The following is a 24650-nucleotide window of genomic DNA, read 5'->3' as shown; positions in this document are numbered from 1 at the left end:
AATTTAGCTTAGGCTAGTGACTCTCAACAGGGATAGTTCCCAGCGACATTGGGAGGACTTTTTGGCAATCAGGACTGGGCAATACTACTGGCATCCAATGGGTAGAAGCCAGCAATGCTGCTACGTATCTTATGACACACAGGACAGGCCCTCACCCCCAACAAAGAATTATTCTGGCTAGTATGAAGGTTGAGGAACCCTAACTGAGACTAAGTCCCTAGTTATGAGGGGATGAAGATTTATTTTCTTATTTTTTAAAAAGATTTTACTTATTTATTTGAGAGAGAAAGAGAGCAAGAGAGCACAAGCAGGGGTTGGGGGGTGGGGAGAGGGAGAAGCAGACTCCCAGCTGAGCAGGGAGCCCAATGCAGGGCTCAATCCCAAGACCCTGAGATCATGACCTGAGCTAAGGGCAGACATTTAAGGACTGAGCCACCCAGATGCTCCATAGGGTGTAAAGGTTTAGAACAAAGAGCAGGAATAAATGCTCTGGAGTGAAATGCTCCAATGGGGCCGGGGTGGGGGGGTGGTAAAAAGATCCATATTCATGTCCATATACATATTCATATCTACATAAATATTCATATCCATATATAGATACACATAAACAGACTGTACCACTGAAGCTTTCTGAGAGGTAGCACAGTTCCCTTTGGTAGGGAAATAAATCGCATTGCTCCCTTGCCTCTCTGATGAGGGAGGAAGCCACCATGAGACTCAGAGTAGCAGGTCCATTGTTTAGAAGCTGTCCTGAGATCTGCAAAGTGAGGTTAGAAGCAAAGGATCAGAGCAGGGCTGGGGAATAAAGTCAGCATCATAAACAGAGGGGGTAAGTTGTGGTGAGCACAAACAGGGAGGAGAGAGGCAAGGCCAAGCAACAGGACCTCTGGCCAAGCAATCAACCTCTTTTAGAACAAGGTTGCCCAACATCCAATTTCAAATTGTTTGGGTTGCTGTGATGTGAACACCATTGATCTAGGGAACATGTCCTTCAGGCCTACTGTGTGTGAGGTAGTGTGTGAGGTAGTGTGTGAGTGAGTGGTGTGCAGTCTCACTGGAGGTTCACAACTGTCCCGTAGGAGTAACAAGTCTCCAGAGGGAGAATTTAAGCCACTCACTCAGGGACATACAGTGAGCTATCGCTAGAGACAAAACTCAGATGTACATGTTCTAGCTCCAGAACATGTTCTTCACTTCTGGGCTGCCCTGCTTGTAACCAGCAATAATTAATACTCATAACTAATTATATGGAAATAGGAAATCAGAGCAGGAGGTAACAGGAAGTGTGTGAGCCATGACCCCTTACTTTGGAATCCTAAACCAGAGGTTCCCAGACTTGAGTGTGACCAGTCTTGATACAACACCAACAACTGAGCTGCATCCCTCAGAGTTTGATTTAGCAGGTCTGGGGTGGGCGCCCAAGGATTTGCATCCCTAATAATGTGTGATGCTAATTAATTCTGCTGGTCTAAGGACCCCTCCTTGAGAACCGCTGCTCCTTCGGAAGGATGTGGGGCTTCATCTTCTTGTGAGGACTGGATTTAGTTAATTTATGCTGAATCTCAAAGACAGGGCAACATCTGGTCAGAAGATCAACTACTAAGTAGCTGTGAATTAGAGAAGGCTAATAATGAAGAGAAGGGAGGGAAAGGAAGAGTGTCAAGTAGAATTCAACCAGGAAGGCTTCCAGGAGGAAGAGTCATGGGGCAAGAAGAGACACTGGCATTACTCATTTGATACACGCTCCAGATAGCAGGTTCAAACCTGCAAGGTCCTTTTTAGGGGAAACTCAATTAATACCAATTAGCTGTCTCCCCTCTAACTCCTGAGAGGGTACCTCCTTGTTCTTTGGTGAGTCCATCCAGGAAATCTAAGCAGCAAAGTGTACCCAACAGACAAACTCTTTCACAAAATGGGAAGCTGCGCAGGACGGCAGTTAGAAGAATGATGAACAAGTTCAGATTTCAACTCTACTGCTGTGTGATATGGACCCCCCTCAAAGTTCTTAACTATTAATAAGCCTTAGTTTCCAAATTTGTAAAATGGAGGAACTCATAATCTAAACTTCAGAGTTGCAAAAAACAATTGTATGTGACATGCTCATGACCATGCCCATTCTACACCAAGTCCTAATAATGGCTTTAGAGCTCTATTTGTGGCCAGAGAACCAGCCACAGTCAAAGGAAGACTTGCTCTGGGCTGCTCGCTGCTCTTGCGGGAGCTGAGAGGTTAAACTTTGGATCTCCCTCACTGTCCACAGTTTAAAAGATCTCGCATCCCAGTGGACACCCTCCAGTGTTTTAGGACCTTTCCCTCCATCTGAGCTTGTTCTTTATCAAACCATGTATAATGACCCCTTTCCACACCTCACTCAACACTTCTCTCATTTATAAACTTAGTAACACTAAGGAAAGTGGATGAAATCTAAATACAAAACTCTCTAACATCTGCACATACAATAGGGACTCATCTTTGCTTTGAAATGCCTGCAGAGAGAAAAGACTGGCTTGTGAATTACCAAATGTTAACCAGGAAGGCAGGTTCCCCAAGTGTGGTTTGTGAGCAGGTGGGAAATTGGGAGGGGGGAGAGCATGGGTGGAAGGGCAGAAAGTTCCAGGAACCTCTCAGTCATCCAGTGGTGGACATAGAGACTAATTTTATTTTCTTTTTCCTGCTTCTACACATTTTCTGTAATGAGCCTGCATTTCTTTTACAATCAAAGAGGGAAAGTTGTTTTGCTTGGTTTTGTTTTGTTGTTTTGTTTTGTTTCCTTCCTATCCTTCCAAAGCTTTTTTAAATTATAACTGACTCCACAACCACCTCGTCCACTCTGCTCACATGCTGCCTCCTGGCTCTCATCCTCTAGCGCGAGTTTGCACTAGTAGTCATGAGAAGGTTCCTTCTCCATGTTCTTGAGCAGATTTCCCGTGCATTGGCCTGAGATTCACTGGTAAGTGGAATGGCCCAAAGTGGGAGGAGAGGTTTCCTCCTATGGAAGAGTGACAGGCCCACCACCTGCCATTCCCTGTCCTGGCACCCACTCCCAGTCTTAACAAGCTTGTTAGATGCTTCTTTGTGAAGCAAGTGGTTCATGCCAAGAGGAGCAACAAAGGAGACCGGCGGGTGAGAACTGTGCACATGCGCACACACGTACACATCCTCCTCACACACATGGACACACACACACTTGCATGCACGCGTGCACACACACTCACACACCCCAATCTGCCTCTGCCTTCCTTCTGTATCTGGAGGAAAATGTCATCCGGTTAGTGCCCTCAGACGAACCAGGAAGGCAAATCCCCCAGATGTGGTTTGTGAGGGGGTTGGGCAGCTGGGAGGGGGGTGTCAGAGCCAATCCGCTGCTATCTGGCTCCAAAATCCAAACTTATTTTCCCGGACTGGACTAGGTTCTCATTTCTCAATGTGAGGAGTCTTGCTCTCTTTTAGTGACACACATTTTCCCCAAGAATGCTGGACTTCTCAATGAAGAATTCTTGTATACTTGGATTCTTGGAATCTGGACAAAGACTAATGAATTGCTGGCTCTACTCTAGATTTGGAAACCTCTAAAACTCACAGGCAGGAGGGAAAGAGGGAGGCAGGGAGAGAGGCTGTGGGTATGTTTGCTGCAGAGAGGAGGATGCAGGATGAAGAAGCAGGATCACAGTGTCCGAGGGGTGGCCGCTCCAAAAACTACCCACTGACTCCCAAGTCAAAAGTCACCTTCTGCTCTGGGACTAGAAGGCTGATGGAGGCAGGCTGGGAGATGGGCAACACTGAATGTTTGTTGGGGCTCCAGAGTTATAATAGGGTGGAAGTCAGGTTGTTGGTGGTTTTGTCCTCACAAAGGGAGGAGATTGTGACCTATCAGGGTTCAGTACAGAGAGCATGGGTCTTGGAGCCAGGCACACCTTACCTGGAATGCCCACTGTGGCTCTAACTAAGCCATGTGACTTCAGGCAAGGCACCTGCATGCTCGGAACCTTGGTTTTCTCTTCTGTAAAATGGGATGACAGCTACTTTGCAGGTCTACCATGAGACAGGGACGGTGCGGAACGGTGCCAAGTGCTGAGCCCCATGCCTGGCACATAGTAGGCCTTCAAGATGGTAGGTATTGTTTGGCGAGTTTGAAGAGTAGATGTTCATAAAGCTCTCTGTGCAGTGGGCCGGCTGTGGAAGGTCTGACAGCCCTGGGGATGACCAGGCAGTAAGAAGGTATAGCTCCCTAGGATAAAGGCAGATAAGTTTAAGCTCCTTCCTTCACACACTCCTCAGGAGACTTCACGGGTTCTGGTGGGTTTGGGCCATGCCACCCAACCTGACACCCCACCTGTAGAGGGTCTGCTTGAATCCAGTTTATGAATGTGTACATTTCAGATCACTAGAATGAAATGGTAGAGGGTCCACAGGGGTTCTGGGGCAGGAAGCCTACTGGCCTCTCAGTAAAGATCAGGCAAACCACACCAACCTTGCTGTCTAGAGACCTCCGTGAGTTCCTAAGGCATCCTGAAGAACATAGCAGCCGAGTTCCTGCTACCCCCTCACCCCCATCTCCCCACAAGCCCCCTGCCAAGAGCTCCAGTAACCTGGGCAAACAGACCAGGCCCCCAGGGTGTTCTCAGTCTAACTGAGAAGGCAAAACACAGACATAAAAGACTTAAGAACACAAAAAAACAAGGGGGAAAGAAAATAATTTTCTTTCAAAGGAGCTCATATATGCAGAGGGATCATGAGGTGATCTAAGGAATCCACATTCCACAGGGTTAATCCTGGGAGACTTTCTAGAGAGAGTGGTGATGGGCAGGCCTGCCACTTAGTGCCACCACAAGTTCTCCCCCAAAGTCCCCCCCTCAGACCCTGTGCCCTGACTGACGGAGAATAGGCACTTTTGCCTGAAATAGTAAATTTACATAACCTCACCATCGTAGCGATGCTCAGTGCGGCTCTAGTTACAACAACAAGGGTTGAAGAACTAGAGACTTTGCAATGGCAAAGGCAGAGGGGGAAAACAAAACAAAATCCACATGAGGTTTTAATTTTCTTTAGCCACGTGAGAATGGCCCCATAGATCCAGCTATAAATACCCAACTGCCATTGCCACAAGATGGAAAATCACACACACACACACACACACACAGCCCCTTCAAACATTTCGTGCAAGTCAATATTTCTGTCTTGAGAAGATGCAATCCTAGACTCCCCTTGCTCAGTGTCTTGCCCTAAGAGTTATCTTGTGTCTTGTACTCCCCAAATATATCTGGCAGGACTTGGAAGGAAGTTATCTCTACAGCCATCACCAGAGCCAAACATGGAGTGGTCCCCACAACACACAGGCCAAATCAGAGCTCAGCAGTGGCTACAATCAGGACTGACAGAACAGGTTTTAGATGGAACCCCTTAGAAGGGAATAAAGAGCACCCTGCTGGACCCTGGACACCTTGTGTTAGGCTCCCAGAATCAGAGTCTGAGACAGAGTTTTGTATATATATGTCATGTATGGAAGCTGTGCTCTTGGGAGAGACCAGGGAGGGAATGAGGAAAAGAGAAGAGGGCAGAGGAATGATCCACCAAGGATGTGGTTTTTGGAGAGATCTAGCTTTAGTTCAGTCCTGTGGGGAGCCATGGAGGGGAACTGCCCTGCCACATGGCATCCCACTTTAGGCCAAGGGAGTGGGGCTCTTGTTCCTTTCTCCTTGCTAGTCACTAGCCACAGAATTCAGGGGAATGGCTGGGCAAGCATGGTGCAGCTCCAGACACCTCTGCACAAGGTGGTTCAAGAAGCCAAGGTCAACCCACACAGGTGCAAGCCATTAGCTGGAGAATCCACAGCAGCCAGGGACTTGCGCAAGCCACCAACAGCATCTTCTGTATAGGGTCTGTGAACCCAAGGGCCTTGTTGCTTAGAACTTGTATTTTCTATTGATTACAAAGGCTTATTGGTTTGTTTGGTTTTGTTTTCTTTTGCATGCAATGCTTCTGAAATCATTCTGCTGACAAGAGAAGCAGAAGTATGACCAATACAGTGCACAATGCAAACTGCCCCTGTAATATCTCTTCTTGCCTTCTCCCGTATTCGTAGGTCCCAGCTTCTGTGTGAGGCAGCAACACGCCCAGTTGAAAATTATTCTACTTCCCCCAAGACTCCATTGCAGTTTGAGGTCACTACTTAACACAGTTTTGGTCAGTTTCTAGAGGGAGCTTTCAGAAAATCTTGTTAAAGAGAGCAGAATTAGCTGGCATACACTTCTTGTACTTTCTCTTTCTTTTCTGCCTGGAATGCAGATGTGAAGCAAGAGGTGATGCAGCCATCTTGGAATCATGAGGCAGTGAGAACAGGGACAAAAGTCTCTTTCTAAAGAAGGCTGATGTAGAAAAACAAAGGGAGCCTCGGTCCGTGACAGCACTGTGGTGCCACTCTGCCGACTCTGGACTATGTCCGCTGGATTCATGTAAGAAAAATAATGAGCCCTTGTTGACAAGTCAGCTCTCCATACCATGTAGCTGAATACAAATTCTGATGGATACATGAACTCTAGTTTTGTGGGGCATCCTATGGAAAAAGCCTCCTTAAGATAAATAAATTGAGAGAACGCTAGTTGGAACAATGTGGAGCCCATTGTTTGTTACAATGCTTCTCTAAGTGCATGGCTCTGTGCTGGTGAGGGTAGAGAAGAAGAAAGAGTGCTGCTTGCATTATTTAATTCCAGAACTTTTCTTCCCAGGGCCATTGTGAGAATCTGGTGTTTTATCAAGCAGGGCTTGGGAAATGCGGACTAGATGACCTCTTAGGACTTCCTTTCTTCTGAACATTTCATGATTCCCCACCTGGGGGGAACTGAGCAGATGGCTAGACCCACAGTGGCCTTAGCGTTTGCCCCTCCATGGACATATGCGTGCATCAAAGAATTAAGTCCTATGAAGATGGTTGGAAATGTGCTATGAACTAGATTAATTAAAAGACTTAAGGAGAGACCAAGTCTTTTGGAATTTTGGAGGAATTTTTCCTCTTCCCAAGCAGAGATAGGCACTTGCCTCTAGAGATAATTATCATCATAATAAGTGACGTTGATACAGCCAACATTTATTGAGCATTCATTATGCGCAAGGCATTGTACTTCACACGAATGCTCTCTAGCAATCCTCACAATTGTCTAATAAGAAAAAGAACTTCCACTTGCCCACTTTGCAGGTGGAAAAGCTAAGGCCTATCGAGATGTCACAAAGTTATCCAGGGTCACTCAGTGACCACCTGACAGAATAGGGACCCTCTGCCCCCATAGCCCACAACTTCAATGGTGCCAATTCTCTGCCAAGCAGCCATTGTGTTTGTATATTGTGAACTTTCACTTGATGTACTGTTTGCTGGTGTCCCTGTGAATTGGATGAGGACACTCTGACTCATAGACTGGACTGGGAATTGTCAAAGGCAGGGCCCCCTACCCCCATGAGTTCAGATATTATTTTCTCCCTTCCCTGTACTTCGCCACAATATTTAGAGACTATGTCTCCACCATGCAGTGCCACTCAGTCAAGGCTGACTCTCCAACATCAGACTTCACAGGAGCTAAGGTGTGCTTAAGGGAGCCTTCGGATGAAGGTGATGAGTAGTGCAGGTGGAGGTGGACCCAGGAGCCAAATGCTGGAATGGTTAGCTCCAGCTAAGCTCATCCTCAACATCACATGCTTATCACGGCACTTGAAACCAGCATAATGTGTGTCACATGTACTGGGCTCGGACCAGGTCTCAAAGTCTTCAGCCGGCTACATGAGCCCACTGACTCAATCAGTTCAAGGTAGACACATGCTCCGTTCTCTGGTCTGTAAAGTATTTAGAACATGACAAATAGCCAATCCCCAAGTCTCATTCAAAACATCTTCATTTTCACAGCACAGTACAAAGTATCTGACCCATAACCAGAAATACCTCTTCCTTCCTTCCCAGACCCCATTCCTGACTTATCCATCCATGTCAGCCTCCCGGAGTCCCCCAGTTCAAAAACAGCCCAAAGCAATTCTAGTTTGAATCAAAAGGGACTTTCCCTCATGCCTGGTCTCTCTACTTATACAGTGAATGCACACAGAAATATCCGAGGCTCTAACTATTCTCGGCTTGCCCTTCTACCTCCATTCCCTGCCCTTCTCTGCCATGCTCCTGCCCAGGGGGCAGACCTCTCCAGAATGCATCACCCAGATTCCTGGGTTTTGGGTGCCCAGGTGATTCGATCAGTGGGCAGCAATAGTAGGAGACCGGAGGATAGAAGGAGAGGGACCACAGGGGTTTATTCCCCCATCCCCTCTCCATTCAGCCATGGGTCTGGCAGTGACGGTGCTCCTTTAGGGCCAGGGCTCTGGCCAAGAGGCTGTAATTCCTCAGCCTCAGTGGGCACAGGGCTCTGATAACCCATTTCTCCCCCTTGCCCCTTCAGGTGCACAAGTGTTAACATATTCCTGCTGTTGATCATCCTTGGGTATCTCCCATCTCCTCCAGGATCTTTTCTCTCTGAAAATAGTCCTCTCATTACATTCTTATCAATTAAGCCCTTTTGGGAGTGCCAAGTGTTTCCCGCCTGGAGCCTGACTGATATAAGACTGCAATGTACATCCTCAGAGCAACCATCTAACCGGGTTTGCTCTGAAGAGTCCCAATTTTGTGTGATTTTCTTCCTTTTAATTAAAGTGAATTACACGATGTATAAATAAACAGGAGGTGCCGAGGAAAGCCACCCCAGCTTTAGCTGCCATGCAAGCATCATACCAGCCAGATGAGGGGCTCAATTTTGCAGAACTGAGCACTGAGGTTCGTGAGCTCAGTCACATAATAGAGGACAGGGCACTCAAGGCCAACAGTTTGTGTCACTTGGATTGGACTCAGACCAGATTCCAAGGGAGAGGGTGCTGTGACAAAGAGTAAGCCTGAATCAACTGGATTTCTATAAGCACCCTGACAAGAAGATAACATGGCTTCATTGTCCAGTGAAAGAAACTGAAGGAGCTCCTGGTGGTGCGCACTTTCCCACTTTGGGGCAGGATGCTTGCAACAGGAATGGAGAAGAGGTGGTATTAATGAAAGTCAGAAGGATGGCAAACTTCATGTATAACGGACAGTTACAGGGAAAGAGGGAGAGTCTTTCAGTTTGGGACAATGAGAAATACTTGATACTGTTGGTCCCATTGCCCTTATCAAAAGGTTGTCAGGATGATGGTCATGGCCACTTGCCAGCACATGCAGGAAACCCCAGTAACTCCCATGGAAGGGGTGGGAGGAGAGAAGACTCCAGCAATCTGTTATATGGAAAATGAGCTAGAGAGCTGGTGTTTGGTTTCTATTAGTATGACCCTATTTTGCATCTTACTAATATGTCAATATATGATCCCAACAAAGCCACATCAGAAGAAAATCAATCAAGATTTTTCACTCAAAAACAGGGATTACCAGGGCCCAGTGTAGATGTCTGGAGAACAGCTCATATGAATTACCACAGGGCCCAGTGTAGATGTCTGGAGAACAGCTCATTTGAAGAGGATCGTATCTACCTGAAATTTCCCAGAAAAACCTGGAGCAAATGGGAAGTGCCTTCCTATTCAATTTTCAGCATGCCCACTAGCCAATGGGTGGAGGAGACAGATTAGGGGTTTGTGCCCATTTTTTAAAATTACTTTTTTTCAAATGAAAAAACAATGATCACTGTCTAGAGATACAGGCAATAATAAAATAAACATTTGTATACCCATCACCCAGTATAAGATATAAAATCTTATAGGTTTACATGGAGCCCCTCTGAAACCCTTCCTTCTTGCCTTCCCTAGAGGGAGCCCATTTTCTGAATTTACTGGTTATTCCAAACCTTTTTTCAAATTTTACTTATACATGTAAATGTTTGTAAATAAAAGACTTATTTGGTAGGATTTTAAATTCAATATTAATGACATCCTTGTACAATTTGCTTCTCCACTCAACATTATTTCCAATTAATATTATTATAACTCCCAAGAACAAACTATTCATTTTTTTTTTCTCTGTAATCCATAGGATGCCACTGTATGCACATATCAAAATAGTTAGCCAATCTTCTGGGTACCAGAAATTGGGGTGGCTTTCTAACTCTTAAAAGCCATGCTGTAACGAATATTCCTGAACACAGCTCCTTTTCATAGGTGTTAGATTTCTTCTAGATTTACCTAGGAATGAAACTGCTGGGTCATAGGGTAAGTGCATCTTCAGTGTTACTAGATCTACCAAATTGCTCTCCAGTGTGCATACCAATTTAACCCCAACTGTTGGTGAATGGGAGTTCTTTTTGGCTCTACATTCAATGTGAAGAGTATCATTTTGGGGGCCAATCTGATGAGCATGAAATTATATCTCCCTGTGGTTTCAATGTATGGTTATTTCCCTGATTCCAAGCAAAGCTGAACATCTTTTCCTATGCTTATAATTCTACAGCATCATTTCACTTTAGATCTGCATACTCTGAAAACCCAAAAGATTCATTCTTGTAATTTATCAAAGTCTGAACAAGTTGGGTATTTCATCACTTCCTCATTGGAAAACTGGGAGAGGGAGGAAGAGCTGTGGATACATGCAAAGGGAAGACTTCCCTTTGCATACTGGCTTTGAGACAGGGATTTTTCAAATAAGCCCTAACTTTAGAGATCAAGCACATGAAGCAGGAATTTCAACAATCCCTGGGCAATGTGGGGAATACATCCTGTTAGACCTCATCAACACTGTCCAGGAAAAGTTCAGAGTGTTTTCACAGTGCTCGCCACCTCTGTAAGACACCCACAAGGTGGACACTACGAATGGGCTGAAGGAACCATAGGAACCAGCTGTCCATCTTCCTGCCGCAGAAAGCACCAAGTATTTACCATTCCAGCACACAAAATTGCTCCTCTAATAACTCAAGCCTGAAAGGAGATTTCACAACTTCCTCACATTTCCAAACACTCTTCAAAGGAATCTAAATTTCTCCACTTCGAACACATCCCTCTCATAGCACTGATGTCATGGAATAGTACCCTTCACTTCTAGATTTTTCCTTGACAATGCTGTTAGTACTTTGAGGACTCATCTGAAGGTCTCCTATCCCTATCACAAGGGGGCATGAACTAGTTGGAAATGCACAAGGGCCAGGACCATATCTTATTCAGCTTCAAAATTCCAGGACACATTCAATTTCTGTTTCTTAAGGGAAGGCATTTCTTCCATCTAAATCTTCTTTTCCAAGCCTGAAGACCAGAGGAACTGTGGAAATGAACCTTCTTGTTCAGGGCATAGAACTCTAAAAATTCCTTGGAAATCTTCCCTATGAACCCTTCCTTGACTTCCCTTACCTCAAAATAATCTTGTTTCCTCTGTATTAATTACATCAGTACCACACAGTCCCTAGTATTCTGATGGAAAGCAAGTTATTTGGCAAACAACAATCATAAAGATTTACAGAGTACAGACCATGTTCCAGGCACAATTTTAAGTACTTTGCAAATATTAATTTTGTCCTCCTTTGGAGGTAAGTACTATTACTGTCTCCATCTTACCGTAGAGGAAACAGAGTCTCAGGGAGGAGACAATTCTAGAAGTGGTGGGACTTAAAGTTGGATGCTTGAAGTCTGACCCAGGATCTGTACCAGAAGCCGCTATGCTCCACCAAAGCTCCGGCTAGCTAGACACACATAAGCACTTCAAATGCTTCTTGCTGTTGTTCTAGTGAAAATACAGCTGTATGCTTAATGAGAAATTAATTATCCTTGGATCCTTATCTCTGACACCCACATCAAATCCCCAAGGCCCTGAAGAATTTGCTGATCCCTTCCCTATTTATTAATGAAAGCTTCCAGTCACATGGACTGGCCACATACACACTGGGTCTGCCTTGCTTGAGGCCAGAGAGGCCCCGGAGGGAGGTGGAGGGCATGTGGCTCACAGCTGCCCCCACCCCCACCCCAGCAGGCAGTGCCTTAAACCAGTGCTTCTCAGATAATCCTTGAGCCACCACCAACCGTAACTGCACAGCAGCACTTTGCACTTTTCATTGACTCTACATCACAGACTCACTTAGCTCCTATGCCACAGGTATTTCCGGCATGTTAATTTCACACATGACAAAATTCCCAGGCTCAGAAATACCAAAATGCCAAATTCCTTATGTAAAGAAGCTTGGCTAATTAGCAGATGTTGACATTCAAACCTAGATCCTGACTTAGAATCCCATGATACAGCGTCGTTTCCTACTCATTAAGTTGGTCCCTTTTATTTTCTATCCTTGGCATGTACGCACACCCGCATACACAACTGACTTCTCTTTCTGGACCAATGGAATAGGAGTCAGATTAAAAAAAAAAAAAAAAAGGAAAGCAATCTAAACTAAGCTCTTGTTCTATGAACCATGAATGAATGAGCACAAGGATAAGTGTTATGTACAGTTAACAAGGATTCCCTGGACGCTAACTCTGTGTCTGTCACTCAGCTAGGGGCCACAAAGACCCCAGGGACTAAATCACAGCCCTAGCCTTCTAGGAGCTTCTAGTCTATTAGCATACACGACTCGATGGTAACTAGATCTGTCAAAGGAAGCTCCCTTTGTCTGAGCCTCCTCTGAGCAAGGAATGGTGTGCAGAGGGGAAGAAGAAAACCAGATCCTGTTTTAGCATAAGCAGGAGACCAGAAGTACATTGTGTTGGGGGAAAACTCCAGACAGACAGTGTTCAGAATGAGTTAAAAAGCTCCTGTAGGCCCCACTGACCAGGAGAGCAAAGCCCACTTGGCCTCCGAGCTGACCCGGGACAGTGTCAAAACATGCCTGCTTCCACAGTGTCCCATCCAGTGACCCTTTCACTCTTGAAAGAGTCCTAGCTTAGACAGTAAATTACATGGTCATCCTTGCCTTCCAGGAAATTTGTGACCTTTTCCAATAGCCCCTGGTCAGGAAAACAATTTGGCTTCTCAAGGTCATTGAGTTGTCTTCTTTCTGCTCCTTGTTACAGAGCTTCTCCTCACAGCCACCATCCCACAACCGTCACAGGCTCAAGGAGGACGACCTTCACAAAGGTGTGTCTCTGCTCAGTGTTAGCACTGAAGCCAAAACAATTCACCATCAGATCCCCAAATGCACGAGCTGTAGATTCAAGCATATCCGTCCTATAGCCTGACACTGAAAGTTTCTGGCTGGGTGACCTTAGGCAAGCCACTCAACCCCTCTGTGCCCCAGTTACCTCATCCATAAGAGGGGGGTAAATGACACCCATCTCATCTTATGGGACTCTTGTTGGAAGTAGTCTAAGTGAAAACACCCAGCCCAGTGCCTAGTCTAGGACACATCTACCTGCAGCAGGCTTTCTGGAACACATGAGCTCTCAGAAGTAAAGGGCATGGAGGATATGAACATCTCAGGAACCCCACTATAGTACTGGGACTCAAACCCCTGTCCACCAAGTGGGAGCTGCTTCTTCATTTTTACAGAAAATGGAAAACATGGCATGATCGCTTCATAAGACTGATGGTACCTCCTGAAACTGACCACATGCATTCCCTAAGATCCAGCATTTCCACTCCTGGGACATACCAAGAGGAATGCATTCATAGGTTCACCCAAGGACAAGTGCACAAATGCTCCTAGCAACACTATTCACAACAGCCCCAAACATGGAAACCAACTCTATGCCCATCAACAGAAGGGTGGATGCATAAATTGTGTTATGGTCACATAACGCAATACTACACAACAGAAAGAATGTTCCGTGCAACAACACTATGCTGAGCAAAAGGAGCCAGACAAAAATGAGGACACACCGTATGATCCATTTATATGACATTCAAGAATAGGCAAAACTAATCCACAGTGTTGGAAGTCAGGATTATAAAAGGGTAGTAGCCAGAGTGGGAATGCACATAGAGATTCTTAGCACAGAGACAATGGAGGGGGCTTTAGAGTATTTTGTTTCTTGATCTGGATGCTGGCTATACAGGTGTGTTTAGTGGGTAAAAATCCACTGAGCTATATACTTACAGGCTGTATATTTTTCTAAACCATTTTGAACTTCAATAAAAAGTTTTTTTATATTTATTTATTAAAGATTTTATTTATTTATTTGACAGAGAGAGATCACAAGTAGGCAGAGCAGCAGGCAGAGAGAGAGAAGGAAGCAGGCTCCCCGCTGAGCAGAGAACCCGATGTGGGGCTCAATCCCAGGACCTTGAGATCATGACCCGAGCCAAAGGTGGAGGCTTAACCCACTGAGCCACCCAGATGCCCCTTCAATAAAAAGTTTTTTAAAAAAAACTTGAAAATGCAAAATATATTTCCTTTTGCAGTAGTGAGTTGACCCAATGAAGTAGGCAGTAGACACTTAGCAAAGGGCAGTGGGATATTGCATTGACTAAATGTGTGTTGCCCCCTCCCCCCATGCCATGCCAGGCACTGCACAGAAGGCTGGGCAAACAGAGCTAATGAGACTGGGTCCCTGTTCTCCATCATCATCATCATCATCATTAATAGTTCATAGTGATCTCTATGTGTCAGCCATGGTTTCAAGCAGTTCTTTCTTCTTTTTCTCTTTTCACCAAATCATTCACGAACTTCATCTTCATCAAAACCCATTTTACAGATAAGGAAATTAAGGCACAGAGAGGTGAAGTAACTCATGCATGGACACAGAGCGAGTAAGAATTTAAACCTCAATCTGAACCCAAGGCCGGTGCAGTGACCCACAGCTTTCTCCTCAGAAAACTGGAGTCTCAGCTCTGTTAGCCCCCGCTCCCATTTAGACAGCTGCACACCTCAATAACATGACCCCTGCTCAGGGCAGCAGTGATGGGAAATGATCATGTGTGTCTTGGAAAGGCAGCTCCTAATTCTGGGCAGCTGCCAGCCCCCTGCCACATGACAGGTGACAGACTGATAAATATATTGACAGAGATTAAAAAAGGAAGGGAAGAGTGCTCGCTTCGGCAGCACATATACTAAAAAAGGAAGGGAAGGTTAAAATGCTTTGGCCTTTCTACTGCCCCAAGTTTGCAGAAACTCTGAATTTGCTTCCAATTTCCAAAGCCACCTTGGGCAGTGTGGAAATACTGACCGATCTTCCCGCTGACCTAGAGTCACTCCCTTCCCTCGCTGCCTGGTCCTGGGACCTTGACGCTGGGGACTGTGGTGTCTGGGAGGAAGTGAGAAAGGATTGACGCGGCCCCCAGGAATGTGGTCAGATGTTGAGCTGTAAGTCTAGGTCCTTGAGTCTGGTACATCGCACATCCATCTCACAGGCAAGCTTGGCTTTGGCACTCGGGTAGACCATCAGTGTACGTGACCCGAAAGGCAGAAGGTTCAACACAGCACCAAAGCCTGCCTGCGCTTAGGACAAGGCAAAGGGAAACAAACATCCCTAAGGGTGAAACAGATCCGCCAGAGACCCATGCAAACACGTGGTGAATACGTCTGCAGGTGGGAAGGCCACCCCGATGGGCCAGCAGGGTTCTCTGATACTGCACCCCACTTTGTATTACAGAAGCACTGGTAAGATGGAAAGGAATTCCCAAGGCCAACTTGTCCTGCCCCACTTCTCCATCTGGTCATGCTTCTATCCACATATACCCAAACCCTTCAGCCTCATATGGGCGGGGGTAGGACAGGGCAAACACAAGTTTAGCAATAAAACTGAAAACTCTTGCTCGGTCTGTCCAGTCATGACACAGCGATATTTGTAGGGAAATCAGTTGGGTCTCACCTAGAAAACACACAAGATAGAGCCTAGCCACCAATGATTACCTAGAAAATAATGGGTTGCTCCAAACCAATTTCACATGAAAGAGTCAAAATGTCTGGAGCAGGTAGCAGGTTATTCGGAAGGGCTTTTAGAATCCATCCCCCATGGGACAGAGGGATGGACAGGAGGGAGCACTGGGCAGGAGAAGTGCAGTTGCCAGGCCCTCAGTGAAGGCCTCGGTCAACCCCACATGGAGCCCTGAAGCTGGGATGCCCTTTAGAAGCTTCCCGAATTGGTACAGAGGAGCCAAGCCTTCATCGCTCCCACCAATCATTGGGTGCAGGTGACCCAGGAGGGGAGGGTGGGCAGAGCAACTCTCTTCAGCAGAGGCCAGTCCAAAGTGGGCTGGCCCCTGGGGTCAGTCCAGAGCGAGGGTCAGGGTGGCAGAGCCTATGTCCGCTATGCGGGGATCTGGACCCAGCAGGTGATCTGAGTGTAGAGTCCACACACCTGACCATTACACTACACTGCCCGATCTATTTCCATCAGGACGGTTCTCCCATCTAATGCATGTCTTTGATATTTCCCGCTGCATTCCTGCTCAGTCAGTGATAGAGGAGAAAGAAGCCGGGAAGGCTAAATTGGATAAGAAGGGGCAGGGGGAGCCAGAAGGCCTGATGCTCGATAGCTTCCTTAGGGGACCAAGGAGGACTACTCGAAACATGCGCTCCTATCCCAGATGGTCACCAGCCTAGGTATATCTATCACTCAGCCTGAGTGCCAGAATGCAACTTTCCTGGGTGATGGATGCTTGATTATATCAGAAGCAGAGACCCAAACTGGTGATCATCCAGGATGAAACCATGTTTAATAACTGACTGATGCAAAAATAAATATGCCTACAAGAATGGCATGATCTCAAATATATAGAGCTGTGTGTGTCTCAGCCTAAAGAAATCAGAAAAAATAAAAAGGACTTGATGCATGGCAGGGGTGACCTGATAGATGATCAAGAGGAAGAAAAGTATGCCATGGAGTAACGTGCAAGGGTAAATTCAGTTTCACAAGAAGCAAATGTTCAGACAACAGGTCCCATCTATCTGTGTATGCACTGGTAGTATTTGTATCAATGAAGTACAGGTAAGTTGGCTATAATCTAGGCTATTAACATTAATGACGGGGGGCTGGAGGGGGTAATGTTATTCATTTTCCACTTGTCTTATTTTTCTGCATGATATTGATTCACTTCTCTAAGCAAGTAAGAATTATTCAGGATTTGGAAAAATCAAAGAATATGCTTTTTAAAATGATCAGCATAGTGCCAGGTGCAGAGTAGGGTGTTATATAGAAGTATTATTTCATTCCCCCCTCCCTGCCCCTCACCTCAATTAAGTAGCTCTGAATGGTTCATTGGGGTTGATCAAAAGGCCAAGATTTTTCTGTGCCCTCCTCTTAATCATTAGAAGAGAATTTTAATAATCTTCCGTACAAAATATGTATCTGCCATCAAAATAAATCTGCCACTGAAAGCTATAAAAATTATGCAACACGTTCTAAATGGCAATGCTGTGAATTATCTGCTGTTTGCTATTATCCGTGACCGTGCTTCTCTCTATGACCATGCTAACAAAAGCTGACCATACCAGCCAACTCCCAATTATCTTGGCACATATACGTACAAAGCCTGGAGAAGCCAAAACCCAACTTTTCACCACATCTGCTGACCAGAAACCAAAGGGTTGGTTTTATGTTTCTTCCATCTTTCTCTGTCCCTGGCTACCCCTTAGGAGAGGTGTTCCAGAGGGCAAGAACCAGGAGAGCCCAGGAATGAAGACACAAAGGGTCCCATCATCCAAAAACTGAGTGGCTCTTCTCTATGCGGTTGGCTATGGGGATTTTCTCTTGCAGCCCCGTTAGCACCTGGGTAAGCCCTACTCTCTCCTCAAGAGTTAATTCAGATATCATGGAGTTGAATCAAGGGTCTAGTGGACATAATTTGGCTACCAGGTGTGGAGTCAGTGATGCAATTTGACTTTTATTAGCTCCACACGTAGAAGGCATGAAGGAGATTCATTTCTTGTCTGATAATGCGAGGTGTTAGATGTTGCGACAGAGCTGGGTGCTGTGTTTGTGAGAATCAAGAGGAAACAGTGATTGGGGGAAGCCTCACAGAGGGCGTCGGACAGAGAAGCGGACACCGGAGTGAGCCTGGCAGGAAGACAAGGACTGGGGAAGGGCTTTTCAGGTAGACAGAACTATGAACAAGGGTGCAGAGGTGGGATGGGCTTATGACTAGATTAAGCGCAATAAATCCTAAGTGAACCCGGGAGGAATGATGAGGACTGCTGGTCGACATAATACTCAGACATTCAGGAGCACCTGTGCTGTCTTGAAAGGACAATCATTACCTCAGAAACCCGTTTTTCTTCATCATACCAGCTCACCAACTGATTCTGTTTCACCACCACCTCCCTTATTTCTGCCCAGAATATTAGATGTGGATTTTTTACGTTAATCTAGTTCCTTTTGCTTTTACTTGGTTAATGGCCAGTCCTCTCAAATCCTCTCAACCATCCTACGAGGGACGTGTGATTCATTATCATCCCCCACCCCCCTTTTTCAGGTGAGAAAACAGACTCAGGGAGGTAAATAATATGTAAACTCTTACATCAGGTAAGTGGGGGAGCCACGATGCAAGCACAATTTGCCCGATTCTAGAACCCATATTCTTGACCACCATGCTGTCCTGTCCAGCTCCAAAATATACCCTCTGTTCCCGTCAGAGGTCCAGAGCAGGAACCATCAAACCTTTCCTTTTCTGTTAAACGTTCGGACAGTAAATATTTTCAGGTCTGCGAGGCTGAAAGTCTCCGCCACAACACTCAACTCTTGCCCTTTTAGCACAAAAGCAGCCATAGACAATCTATCAACAAATGTCATGGCTGTTCCAATAAACCTTTACTTACAAGACAAGGTGATAGGCTGGATTTGGCTGTTGTAATTGCTGGCTCCTAATCTATAGTAGCTTGTTCACTCATTCATTCACATAACCAACATTCGCTGAGTGACTTACCTTGCGCCCGGCACGGCTCCACGTTATGGGGCTAGAGGGATCACCGTACAAGCACCGCCCTTTTGAAGCTTAAATCCAGGCAAAACATTGGCTGGTTCTTTTTTCTTTTCTTTTTTTTTTTTTTTTCTTAACCCATGCCTGACACCCTGAATCTTAACGTTGGTACTCTCCACTCTCCACTTTGACTTTAGGCTGTCACTTATGTTCGGATCACTTGGGGAACTATCAAGGCAAAACTATCCATGCCTGGGCCTCACTCCCCAGAGATTCTAACTTAATTGGTCTGGGGTGGGCACAGGCCCACACATTTGAGACTTTTACTAGCTTCCCACGTGATTCTAATGGGCAGCCAGTGTTGTGCCCCATCGCCTGGGGACCTGTACCCCTCCTGTTTCCTCCACCCGCTGGGGGAAATAGGGTAAGTCTTTTAAGCCCTCAGAGTTTGAGCTGTGAAATATGGTCAATGCCAATCTCATAGGATTGTTCTAAGGATGAAATGAGACCACCTGCTTTTCAAACTGTAGGCTGTTATGCAAATGTAAGGTACTATTGACATTGTGCCATTATTATTTGGTTTCAATATCAGTGATTTCTTTTCCCCTGGTGTTGACTTTAATTCTGGACTGCATTTGGGATTTCTAAAACATGCTCTATGGAGAGTTCACTAATAGCCCGGGTTCGTGGGTCAGTGAGTTGGTGGCCTTTCCTTTCTTCCCACAGAAGATCACATGGGGCTCCCATTTGTTTGGCATGGGGAACAATGAGCTGTGCCGCCCCACTTCTGAATTAAAGGTCTCCATCTCCAGCCTGAGATTAGCCGACCTTTAAGCACGCTGCTAAGCCTTGAATAAGTAGCTTATTTGCTTTGACTCGTGGACAAATGTCTAAATCTATGTACTTTCTTGAGCTTAGAACCAGAGGGGGAAAGGTCCCTTACATTTTGCTAAGCAGTGGGCAGTTTGCTAGATCCTACCCATATATTATTCCGTCTCACCTTTAGCCTGTGAAGTAAGAAGAGTCATTGTTTTTCATTTGACAGGTGAAGAAGGATCAGAAAGGAAGAATAGCTTGTGACCCGCTGGTGCCAAACTCAAACCTGAATCTGCTTGATTCTGAGCCTCCTTTCATAGAACCATGAGGCAGCCTACAGGTAACTCAGCTCCTCTCCAGCCAGAACCCAAAGAGATACCAAATTGCCCAAGGTTTATATTTTTCCGGGTTCCTTTTGTTCTTTGCTTTGCTTTTTTTTTTCCTGTGGATGGGAACCCCAGAAAAAAACCCACAATACCTGCTAACCCCCTTAGTCCGATAAGCTTGCACATTACTGGCAGAATGACACACACGAGTCCAAAGAAAAGGCATTCTGTCTCTACACAGTGTCTTGACAGTGCAGTTTTATAACCTCCTAAAGACAAAAACAAAACAAAACAAAACAAAAAAACAAAAAACAAAAACAAAAACAAAAAAACCCCAACACCAAAAAATGTGAGAAGGGAGCTGGAGAACTAGATACTGCCAGGAATGAGGAATTCACTGACCCCCCAATCTGGGCCATCTCAAGAGAAGTTGGCCACGGGCTGAGCCTCTTAAAAGCTGAAAAGTCATCCCAGGCCATGGTTAAAGAGAGAGCTTGAACAAAACAGAAACAAATGTGATCTTCAACATCTTAAATGTCAAATTGATGGATAACTTAGAAGCTCTGAGATGGGCCAGGAGAACCTGCAGATGCTGTCTCCAGCCTCTGGTGCTCCTTCTGTCTGTGGGACTAGTCACTCCCCAAGACAGTGTATCAATGGGGGACCGCTTCCCCACTCCATACATGCCATAGACACTTGGGGATATCTTCCATACTTTGCAACCCATCACAGTCTCCCCTTACTCTGACTTGAGCGTCCTGAGGAACAGTGACTGCCTAACTGATCTCAGACCCGGGGCTGGTTCTTTGAGACTCACCTGGTTCTTGACCTTCCGGCCCCACCCACACCCCCCAGACCCATATGAATGGCTCTGCTGCCATCCTCCCTTCTGAGAGATCTCCAACACAAAAGTGGTTTCTGGGCCAGATACCCAGGACGCCAGCCACCTCCTCCCACTGCTCGGGGTAACAGACCGGGCATGCTCCCGGATCATCCCCACTGGTCACCTTCTCTAGAGGGAGGAAATAAGGGTGACCAGAGCCCTGGGACTGCCACCTACTGGCCTTTAATAATGGAAAACATGTAGCCAGGTTTGGGGAGAGGACCTTTCCAAAAAACATGGATTCCTGATGACTGAAAAATGAAGAAATAACATTATGCTCTTCCCTTCATTAAGGACCTATGCCATCGTTAGCTTTGTTCTTAGTCTTTTTGCACAAATGCTATTTTTGCAATAACCTTGTGAGGTCATTATCCCCATTTTACAGACGAGGAAGCTGAGACTCAGAAGGAGTAAGTACTATCTACCTCAGTAATCCTCTCCCAGGGCCGCATCTGCTCTGAGGTCTGCACTCTCTCTGCTATCCCAGGGTGTATCTGAAGTCCAGGGCTGAACGACGCAGGATCCCCAACCATAGAGACTTGGGCTGTGGGGGCTCCTCTGCTATCAAAGCCAAGTTGTTCTGCCTGCCAGGTGCGTCTGCGCTTGGGGCCTTCGGGAAAGAGCCTGAGTTCCATCCTCTCTAAGTATGCCGATCTCCAAGATGACCCAAGAACCGGCCAGAAGCTGGAGCTTACAGAAGAGGCAATGAGATCAGCCCAAGCACCAGAGGTCTGGGAACTCAACCTGGGTCTGTAGTTGGCAAAATGTCTCCCAGAGCAAACCCAGAAAGGTTAGAACCCCACGGACCCGCCAGAGAAACCCGACACGACGGAAGAGTTGCAAGCCCAGTTCTTGCCCTTGGCTCTCCCTGAGGGTTCCTGCACAGGGATGAGAGTATTTCTGAGTCTGCCTGCTGCAGGTCCCCCGTGTCCCCGAGTCTTCAGCCTTCTATTTGCACATAGCGAGAATGGGTGGGAACATTTAAAATTGGTATTTCCACTGGATCCACTAAAATCAAAGAAACAAGCCTCTGCCTCGTTAATTATCTTTGTAGCCTCCCAAGCACCTGCCCTTAGGCTCGCCCTCTTTACCCCTGTGTCCAACTCTCTTCAGTAAAAGGCAGAGTTTAACCTGTTTAGTTTCGAGAACTCTAAGGGCGGGGGGGTTGGGAAAGCAGACTGGGGAGAGAACATGTTCCCACAGAAAACAGTAGGCTTTCAACCTCCCCCACACTCACCAAAAGAAAACACATTCACAGGCCTTCTTACTGGTCCTGCCCTCTCTGCCTCCTGCTTCCTGAACTCCTGACTTTCTTCTGAGGGCTAAGGCCCAGGAGAAGTTTCCTCTTTCTGTCCTGTGGGGGGCACGAGTATTCGCTCAGCATCCCAGGATCTGGAGGAAAAGCTCTGGAAACTCGGGAGTTAGGAGCCAGAGCAGGCAACAGAAGCAGGCAGCAAGACAATAATAGCACAGTTGTTTTTGGTAAAGGAAGAAACGGGAGTCGGCTGCAGCTCCCAGAACAGAAGAGAAATGGGCTGTTTGTGCTTTCATGCCTGAGGCCAAGACCATCCCCGCACAGTCACGAAGGCATAAACATGTGCCTGCACGTGCATCTCATGGTACCAATGACCCCTGCTTACACGCACTTTTGTTTACACTGCCCTCGGAATGGTTTCCCTCTTCTTCATGACATTTAAGTTGAAGACACAACTTCTGAAGTGAAACGAGTCTTTCTGACATTGCTGTCTGCTCAGTCCTTTACGGCACTTCCGCAGGGGTCAATTTGTATAATTGCTAAAATCTACCCCAAATCTCGAACTTCCTGTGGGTCCGTTTTTATATCCAGATGACCTCCCTGTCCCTTCAATCCCTCATTTTCCTAGGACACGGGGAGAGTCCAGCAATCTTCCTCCCACCCAAACATTGTAGGTTGGCTCTCTTGCAAAATATAAAACCAGAGACCGAGTGAGGGCAAAGTGAAAGGGCTCTCTTTGTGGTCCTTGGTTCTTGGGCCCAACTACTGACGTCCAGCACCGTGCCTGGGGCCATCCAGGGCTAGCCAATGCCTACAGCCTGCACCCCCGCTTCCACTGGCTCTGAGAGCACAATCCCCCTCTGCTGCCTAGGGAAAATCCACTCCCTCCAGCAGCCCACTCTTCAGCGAAATCCAAGACACTGACACCAAACCCGGAAGAGGGGAAACACAAAACTAAACTCTTGAAAGATGGGAAGTTGCTTTCATTCCCATGTAGATTTCAAGGAAAACCTCCAGGGACTCTTTTCTGGAGAGGTGTAATTTTCCTTCCTACCTTCCCAGGAACTCTGCAAATCCACCACAGAGAGGTGGAAAACTGGCCAAGGCAGAGAGAGAAGAGTTAAATCAAGCCCAGACCTCAGCAATCTGTGTTCAATTTTGATAAAAATCTCTCTCCCTCTCCCCCACCACCCCCCTTCCTCCACCCCACAGTTCAGACATGTCTCTTTAAGTTAGGAGCTTGCATCTTGTTTGGGGCACCGCGGCTCCTCGAGAACCAGGCACATCCCTCCCTGTGGGCCCATGTGGCAGACGCATCCCTCCCACTCCTGGGGCAGGACTGGCCACCGCACCGAAGTGTCCCAGCCACCACCGCCTCCGCCTCCTCATCCTCCTTACAATTACCTGCCTCCAGCCTGGATCTTTCCTTCCTCTGTTAAGTCAAGGTCCCATTGCCTGGTGATGTCAGGGCCACAGCAGGAGGCTGGAGGGCAGCCGCAGGTGCTGAGGTCCCCAGAGTCAGGACCCCTTTTCTGGGATGCTCCTTCCCTTGCCTCAAGTCCCACTGCGGCTGAGAGCAAGACCCTCCCGCTCCGCCCTCTGCCCTGCCTGCTGGCCAGAGGCCAGCCTTTCGAGTGGGAGCTGGGGCTGGGGAAGAGTTAAATCACCAGAACGAAGTCACAAGCTGAGCGGGGGGAAAAGCCACCACCAAAAAGTTGTCCGCTTCGGGGTTACCGGCTATGTGGCTATGTTCGTCCACTTGTGACAACAAGGAATCAGATTTCAAAGCCACGAAAAAAAATTTTTTTTCTAAGTTTCCCAAAGACATTTCCTGTGTCCAGATGTGCCAATACACAGACACAGACACACACGCAAATCACACCCGTGGGCGCACAGACACGCACACAGGCCCCGGGAGCCCACTCCTGGACCGGTGGCTCCTGCAAACACTTTGCAGAAACAAAACAGGCAGCCTGCGGAGCGGCCGCCTCTCCGGTCCCCTTTCAGCACTGCAAAGAAAGCGGGGTTTGGGGGTGGGGGGTGTTGGAGAAGAAGTGTGGAGGTGCCGGCAGAAAGCGCCCGCCGCCCCGCCCGCCCGGCCCGGCGCGAAGCGGGGCAGAGGCAGGGCCGCGCACTTACTCCGAGGACCCCATGGCGCGGCCGCCGCTCCCCGCAGCCCCGAAGCCGCCGCGCCGCCGCCGCCGCCGACCGCCGCTCGCCCTGGTTCCTCTGGGCGCCCCCGGGCTCCGAGAGCGGGCGGCACGGCTCCCCGCCCGGCCGGCCCGCGCCCCCGCCCGCCCCGCTCTGACGTCAGGCGTCTTGGAGCGGGATATTTATGGCAAGGATACTCTGAATGTTCCCTAGGTAGAGTTCTGATTGCAGTTCCTTGGGATTTGTAATTTTCACACTTTCAGACAGAAAGGAGGGGAGGAAGGGCGAGCGCGGCCGGCAGGGCGAGGCAGACAATGAGGGTAGCTGTTTCCAACTTTGGCAAGGAGCCTTCTCAGGGCTCCCTCTGTTTGGGAAACAAGTGAGGGTCAAGGAGGCAAGAGTGGCGACCTGGGCAGCGGGGTTTTGGGCCTCTCCTCCCCTGGGGAAGGG

The 24650-nt window shown here is 47.2% G+C and overlaps 1 protein-coding gene across 3 annotated transcripts in view; it reads right to left on the bottom strand.

Moving 5' to 3' along the window:
• The window catches only part of DAAM2 (dishevelled associated activator of morphogenesis 2), a 119941-nt gene extending 95626 nt beyond the window's left edge, over positions 1 to 24315 (bottom strand). For 2 of the 3 annotated variants that reach the window (XM_046004071.1, XM_046004073.1), the window contains exon 1: positions 24189 to 24315. The gene's annotated coding sequence lies outside the window, so the exon portion shown is untranslated. Of the gene's footprint in view, positions 1 to 23453; positions 23745 to 24188 lie in introns of those variants that run through there. The other variant, XM_046004072.1, reaches the window with a different exon arrangement.
• Between the last annotated feature and the right edge of the window lie 335 nt (positions 24316 to 24650).

This window comes from Meles meles, chromosome 5 (genome assembly GCF_922984935.1).
Source record: "Meles meles chromosome 5, mMelMel3.1 paternal haplotype, whole genome shotgun sequence".
Classification (NCBI taxonomy): domain Eukaryota; kingdom Metazoa; phylum Chordata; class Mammalia; order Carnivora; family Mustelidae; genus Meles; species Meles meles.
This window is presented reverse-complemented; position numbering and strand designations above follow the sequence as displayed.